This window comes from Azolla caroliniana, unplaced genomic scaffold (assembly GCF_043228905.1).
Source record: "Azolla caroliniana isolate FFs.n. ecotype wild unplaced genomic scaffold, voAzoCaro1.0.p SCAF_18, whole genome shotgun sequence".
Lineage (NCBI taxonomy): Eukaryota > Viridiplantae > Streptophyta > Polypodiopsida > Salviniales > Salviniaceae > Azolla > Azolla caroliniana.
The window spans coordinates 9,694,074-9,701,072 of NW_028230453.1; the positions used below are offsets into that span (position 1 = coordinate 9,694,074).

Below are 6,999 nucleotides of genomic sequence, written 5' to 3' on the forward strand. Positions count from 1 at the left end.
TTACAATGGAAGAAAAACTCATAGTGTGATGGGTGGTCCTGAGTGACCAAATAAATGACGTATTTTGCATTAAGAGAGTCCTATAGATGTTCAATAATTCCTCAAAAGGTAATTACGATGTATTTATTACCCAATTTAGAGTCATTGATTAGTAATTTGAGAAATTCATAGGATAGTAGATTCTTTCTTTTGGTGCCAAGATCAGGCACTTGTAGCTCAATGGATAGAGCGTTTGTTTCCTAAGCAGAAGGTTGAAGGTTTGACCCCTTCCTAGTGCGATTGAAACAACGATCATTCATTTCCTTTGTATTCACAATGTTCTACTTGGTTTATGTGTCGCGGATCGAGGTTTACCCAATCTTAGGTGTCTAACACTACTAAGATACTCCACATTCATAGTCTAGGATAGTCAATTCAAATTTCCACAAAACTAGAGGTGGCTTTGGACCCAACAAATGTAAAACTCTAGCAATGGATTATACATTAAGGGTTTACCATAGAAGCAAAACTCCTAGTGTGATGGGTCCTGAGTGACCAAAATGAATGAGGTATTTTGCATTTAGAGAGTCGTATAGATGTTCAATACGTCCTCAAAAATTAATTACGATGATTCATTTGTAAGCTATAACTAAGCATTTCACATACATTGCTTATTTATTCCCCAATTTAGAGTCATTGATTAGTACTTAAAGAAAATCATAGGATAGTTGACCCTTTCTTTTGGTGCCAAGGCACTTGTAGCTCAGTCGATAGAGTGTCTATTTTCTAACCAGAAGGCTGAAGGTTCAACCCCTTCCTAGTGCGATTGAAGTAATGATCATTCATTTCCTTTGTATTCACAATGTTCTATTTGGTTTATGTGTCTCACTTCGAGGTTTACCCAATCTGATGTGCATAATACTAATAAGTTACTCCACATTCATGGTTTAGGATTGTAAATTCAAATTTGCACAATCTAGAGGTGGGTGTTAGACCCCACAAATGCAAAACTCTAGCAATCTATTATATTGTGAAATGCACATAAATGGAATCCAAACCAGCTTGCTTAGCTTCTTACTTCCTATTCAATTTATAGTTGTAACAAGGGTTGGCTTTACTCCTATTCAACCATTTGGGTTGGCTTTAGTTCGCTACATCCGTCCTAACAAGGGTATGCTAAAAGGGTGGCTCAACAGAACACATGTATACCATAGCATGAAGGCATGCATGCTAAACAAGGGTATGCTAAAAGGGGCACAAAGGAACTGTTGGGATTACTGTCCCTTTCGGATGGGATGGTCGGATATCGGAGATGAATGCCGACAATCCCGGTTTCGGTTTCGGAACCGGATGATGAAGACCCCGGCTTCGGAGCCGGATGACGAATGTACCCGGAGCGAGATCCGGATGCGGGGACATATCTGTGAATATGTTTGCCAAGGGCCCTTGAGGCTATAGTTGTAAATAGCCCCAAAGTCATATGTGTATAAATATGACTTAGGGCAAACAGTTTTATTGTGGCTTATCATTTTTCTGTTTTTCCACTCAAGAGGAGTGAAGAGAGAGCAGCCGCGAGAGAGATAGAGCGTGAGAGAGGAAGAGGTCGACGCCTCTGTGTATTTCCGCCGCCTGTGGCGAAGACAGCGAGCTCAAGGTCGTCGCCTTGCAGCTCGCCATTGTATATTTCTCTGTGCATAGTTTTGGTTCGGAGTCTTGTACTCCCGTGGTTTTTCCCGTACAGGGTTTTCCACGTTAAATCGTGTGTCCACTCTATTTCTCGCATTTCCCATTTTCTGCAACAACGATTCGTGTGTTTCCTTGGTTGTGGCCGAGAGGTGACGTTTGGAAAGTGTCGATTGATTTTCCATCAATTTGGTATCAGAGCGGGCTGCGGCAGAAAATGGAAGGCGGCGGCAGCGGGCAACCGGGGATGATGGTGCTGAATGCACAGAATTACGCCGACTGGAAGATCAAGATGGAGGATCTTCTGATTGTTCGGGACCTGTACGAACCGATTGACAGGTCGGAAATACCGAAGGGGGTACTTGAGTCGGAATGGAGGCTTCTGAACCGGAAAGCCGTTGCAACCATTCGGCAATACGTCGACGTGAGCGTTCTACAACATGTGGCGAACGACACCAACGCATATGAGATGTGGCGGAAGCTGTCGGGCCTCTACGAGAGGAAGAATGCGTTGAACCGGACCTCCCTGATGAGGAAGATAGTGAACCTCAAGTACCGGGACGGCGAGAGTATGGTGGAACACGTAAGCACGTTCATGGGATTCGTGAACCAGCTTGCGGCGATCAAGTTCCCGTTGGAGGATGCAATGCAAGCCATCATTCTGATGTGTACATTGCCGGAAAGCTGGGAGAACTTGGTGGTGACTCTCAGCACCTCCTGCACGGAAGATAACTTGTCCCTACAAACGGTAAAGACAAGTATTTTGAACGAAGAAGCGTGTCGGAGAGATAAAGAACCGGCCTCCAATCCGAAGATGTTGTTTACCGAATCGGATCGGGGAAGACAACGGAACCGGAGTCCGCAAAGACGGGAGAAGTCGGGGACCCGGTCGCAGTCAAGAGGAAGGCCCACATGCTTCCACTGTGGGAAGCCGGGGCACTTCCGAAAGAATTGTCGGCATTACCGAAAAGACAACGGAGCCGACGACACCAATTCGAAGAAGTCTTCGGAACGAAACGGGGCTTACCGGGGAGCCACGGACCGGAATGGTTCCGATCGGCGAGGGCAGGACCGGAAAGGAACGACGGCACTCGCGGCAAGTGAAGAGGAGATCATGCTCATCACCGAAGAAGGTGAACTAAACATTGCCGGCGATGAGACGACCTGGGTGGTCGATTCCGGAGCGTCGTTCCACCTGACCCCGGAGAGAAGATACTTCTCATCCTACACAACCGGTGAACATGGCTGTGTTCGGATGGGAAATGAAGGTACGTGCCGGATTGCCGGCATAGGAGACTTATGGTTGACAACCCCGACCGGATGCAAAATGCTGCTGAAGGATGTCCGACACGTTCCGGAGGTTCGATTGAACCTGATTTCGGCCGGGAGGCTAGACGATGAAGGCTACACAGGTAGCATCCGGAACGGCGTAATGAAGTTCAGCAAGGGGAGCCTGATAGTGGCTCGGGCCCGGAAAGTCAACACACTGTACCTGATGAATGCCCGGTTATGTCCGGAAGAGCTGAATGTGGCAGCCGACACTGCCGGTGAGCTGTGGCACAAGAGACTGTGCCACATGAGTGAGAAGGGGATGAAGAGGCTTGCAGAAGACAACCTTATTCCAGTGAAGCACGTGCACCTGGAGAAGTGCACCGATTGCCTGGCCGGTAAGCAGAACCGAGCCTCCTTCCACTCAAGGCCACCGACGAGACGTAGTGTACCATTGGAGTTGGTACACACTGATGTGTGTCAGGTAGAAACGAAGTCACATGGCGGAGCCCAGTACTTCGTAACATTCATTGATGATCACAGCCGGAAGCTGTGGACGGCACCGTTGAAGACAAAGGACCAAGTGTTGTCCGTCTTCAAAGAACTCCACGCGAGAGTGGAAAGAGAATCCGGCAAGAAGCTGAAAGCGATACGAGCGGATAACGGAGGGGAATACCGGGGGCAGTTCGCGGAGTACTGTCGCTCGAAGGGAATCCGGCTCGAGTTTACTGTGCCGAAGACGCCGGAACTGAACGGGTTGGCCGAGAGGATGAACCGGACCATAATGGAGAGGGTCCGGAGTATGCTGGCGCATGCGGAATTACCCAAGGGGTTTTGGGCTGAGGCGATGTCGACGGCGACATACGTGATAAACAGATCACCCTCAGTACCTTTGGACGGAGACACGCCGCAGAGAGTGTGGACCGGTAGGGAAGTATCCTACCGGCATCTGAAGGTGTTCGGGTGTCTCGCATACGTGCATGTGGCAAAGGACCGGAGAGGAAAGCTAGATCCAAAGACCCGGCCATGCATATTCCTCGGTTACGGCGATGACGAGTTCGGCTACCGAGTATGGGACCCGGTCGACAAGAAGATATTCCGGAGTCGTGATATCATCTTCATGGAGAACAAGACACTCGCCGACTGGGAGTCGGAGAAGAAGATGAAGAGCTCCAAGTCGACCGGTGAGGATCAACTCTACGAGGAGCAGTCCCGACCGGCAAGGGACCGGTTAGCACTCGAGGATCCGGCCGAAGACGGTGAAGAAACAGAACCGGCCGAAGAAGATGAAAATGATACCGGAACCGGCCCCGATCCCGAAATGGATTCGGATGAAGAAGAAACGGAAGAACCGGTTACCGAAGCTCCGGAACGGAGATATCCTCTAAGAGAGAGAAGGGCCCCCCGGAGATTTCCGGAACCAGAGCACCTGTTGCTAACCGACGAGGGGGAGCCGGAGAGCTTTGAAGAAGCAAAACATGACACCCAGAGCCGCAGGTGGTTGAGTGCCATGCAGGACGAGATGGATTCCCTGCATGAGAACCACACATATGAACTTGTGGAGCTGCCGAAAGGAAAGCGGGCACTTCGAAACAAGTGGGTGTTCAAGCTGAAACCGGGAGATGCCGGAAACCCCCCGAGATACAAAGCCAGGATCGTGGTGAAGGGGTTCCAGCAGAAGAAGGGCGTCGACTTCGACGAGATATTTGCCCCGGTAGTGAAGATGACCTCCATCCGGACGGTGCTGAGCATAGCGGCAAGCATGGACCTCGAGGTAGAACAGATGGACGTGAAGACGACATTCCTTCACGGTGACCTCGAAGAAGAGATCTATATGCAGCAACCGGAAGGATTCGAGAAGAAAGGGAAGGAGCACCTGGTATGCCGGTTGAAGAAGAGCCTTTACGGACTGAAGCAGGCTCCCCGGCAATGGTACCGGAAGTTCGACTCCTTCATGACCGACGAAGGGTACCTCAAAACGCAGTCCGACCACTGCGTGTTTGTGAAGAAGTTCGAAGGAGGAGACTTTCTAATACTCCTCCTGTACGTGGACGACATGTTGATCGTCGGACGGGACCAGGTCAAGATACGGATGCTGAAGAAGGCTCTTCACCGAACCTTCTCAATGAAGGACCTGGGTCCGGCGAGACAAATACTAGGGATGCACATCATCCGGGACCGGAGCAAGAAGCAGTTGTGGCTGTCACAGGAAAAGTAGACAAAGGTGCTTAAACGGTTCAACTTGTCGGAAGCAAAACCGGTCGGATCGACCCTCTCGGCAAACTGCAAGCTGTCCAACAAGCAAAGTCCCAAGACAAAGGCTGAAAAGGAGGATATGATGAAAGTGCCGTATGCCTCAGCCGTCGGGAGCTTGATGTACGCCATGGTGTGTACGAGACCGGACATAGGATATGCAGTCGGAGTGGTGAGCCGGTACATGAGCAATCCCGGCAAAGAGCATTGGAACGCGGCCAAGTGGATACTCCGATACCTGAAGGGCACGGCAAACGTGTGCCTCCGATTCGGCTCCGGTAAGCCCGAACTCGACGGCTTCACCGATTCGGATATGTCGGCTGATGCAGATACCAGCCGGTCCACATCAGGGTATGTGATGACGTATGCAGGGGGAGCTATTTCATGGCAGTCGAGGCTGCAGAAGACGGTTGCGTTGTCAACCACGGAGGCGGAGTACATGGCGGCTGTTGAAGCCGGCAAGGAAATAATATGGATGAAGGACTTCATTAGAGAGCTCGGTATCCGACAGGAGGAGTACCGACTCTACTGCGACAGTCAGAGTGCAATCCACCTTGCGAAGAACGCGGCCTATCACTCCCGGACGAAGCACATCCAGCGAAGATATCACTGGATCCGGGAAAGGATAGAAGACAAGGAGTTCGTGCTGACGAAGGTCCACACGGACGAGAACGGGTCGGATATGCTGACCAAGGTGCTCACACCCGACAAGCTGGAAGCATGCCGGAAGAGGATCGGATTGGAGAGACATCCCATGCCGAAGTGAAGGGGGAGTTTGTTGGGATTACTGTCCCTTTCGGATGGGATGGTCGGATATCGGAGATGAATGCCGACAATCCCGGTTTCGGTTTCGGAACCGGATGATGAAGACCCCGGCTTCGGAGCCGGATGACGAATGTACCCGGAGCGAGATCCGGATGCGGGGACATATCTGTGAATATGTTTGCCAAGGGCCCTTGAGGCTATAGTTGTAAATAGCCCCAAAGTCATTTGTGTATAAATATGACTTAGGGTAAACAGTTTTATTGTGGCTTATCATTTTTCTGTTTTTCCACTCAAGAGGAGTGAAGAGAGAGCAGCCGCGAGAGAGATAGAGCGTGAGAGAGGAAGAGGTTGACGCCTCTGTGTATTTCCGCCGCCTGTGGCGAAGACAGCGAGCTCAAGGTCGTCACCTTGCAGCTCGCCATTGTATATTTCTCTGTGCATAGTTTTGGTTCGGAGTCTTGTACTCCCGTGGTTTTTCCCGTACAGGGTTTTCCACGTTAAATCGTGTGTCCACTCTATTTCTCGCATTTCCCATTTTCTGCAACAACGATTCGTGTGTTTCCTTGGTTGTGGCCGAGAGGTGAAGTTTGGAAAGTGTCGATTGATTTTCCATCAGGAACACATGCACACCCAACATGAAGGCATGCACTTGCATCCAAGGGACACCACATTTCCCCCTTGAGAGAAACAAGGAGTTTTACGACATGGGGAAAGGACGAGCACTAGAAGATGGGCTTGGGGTAGCATAGGGCTTGATGCAGGCAAAATGGTCGGAGGTGAATCGACCATTGGAATTATGTCGAAGCAAGTAAATCGTGGATTTGATTGCACGAACCATGGTGAATGGGTCGATCCATCGGTGCATGAGTGATTCATTGAGACCGTGCCGCCCAACCAGGAAGTAAACAAGAACTTTGGTTCCATCATCATAAGTCGGGGTAATTTGACCCACGTCGTAGTGTTGCTTGTTGTTGTGCGACTTGTAGGTTTCAAGAGCGTTCTTGTCGAAGGAGAGGTAGCAGTTGTTGGAGATAGAGCCCCCAAGTGGCA

The 6,999-nt window shown here is 50.2% G+C and overlaps 1 non-coding gene across 1 annotated transcript; it reads left to right on the plus strand.

Moving 5' to 3' along the window:
- Positions 1-205: 205 nt before the first annotated feature.
- TRNAR-CCU (transfer RNA arginine (anticodon CCU)) lies at positions 206-278 on the plus strand. Its single transcript has one exon. It is a non-coding gene; the product is annotated as a tRNA-Arg (tRNA).
- The last annotated feature ends 6,721 nt before the right edge of the window (positions 279-6,999 follow it).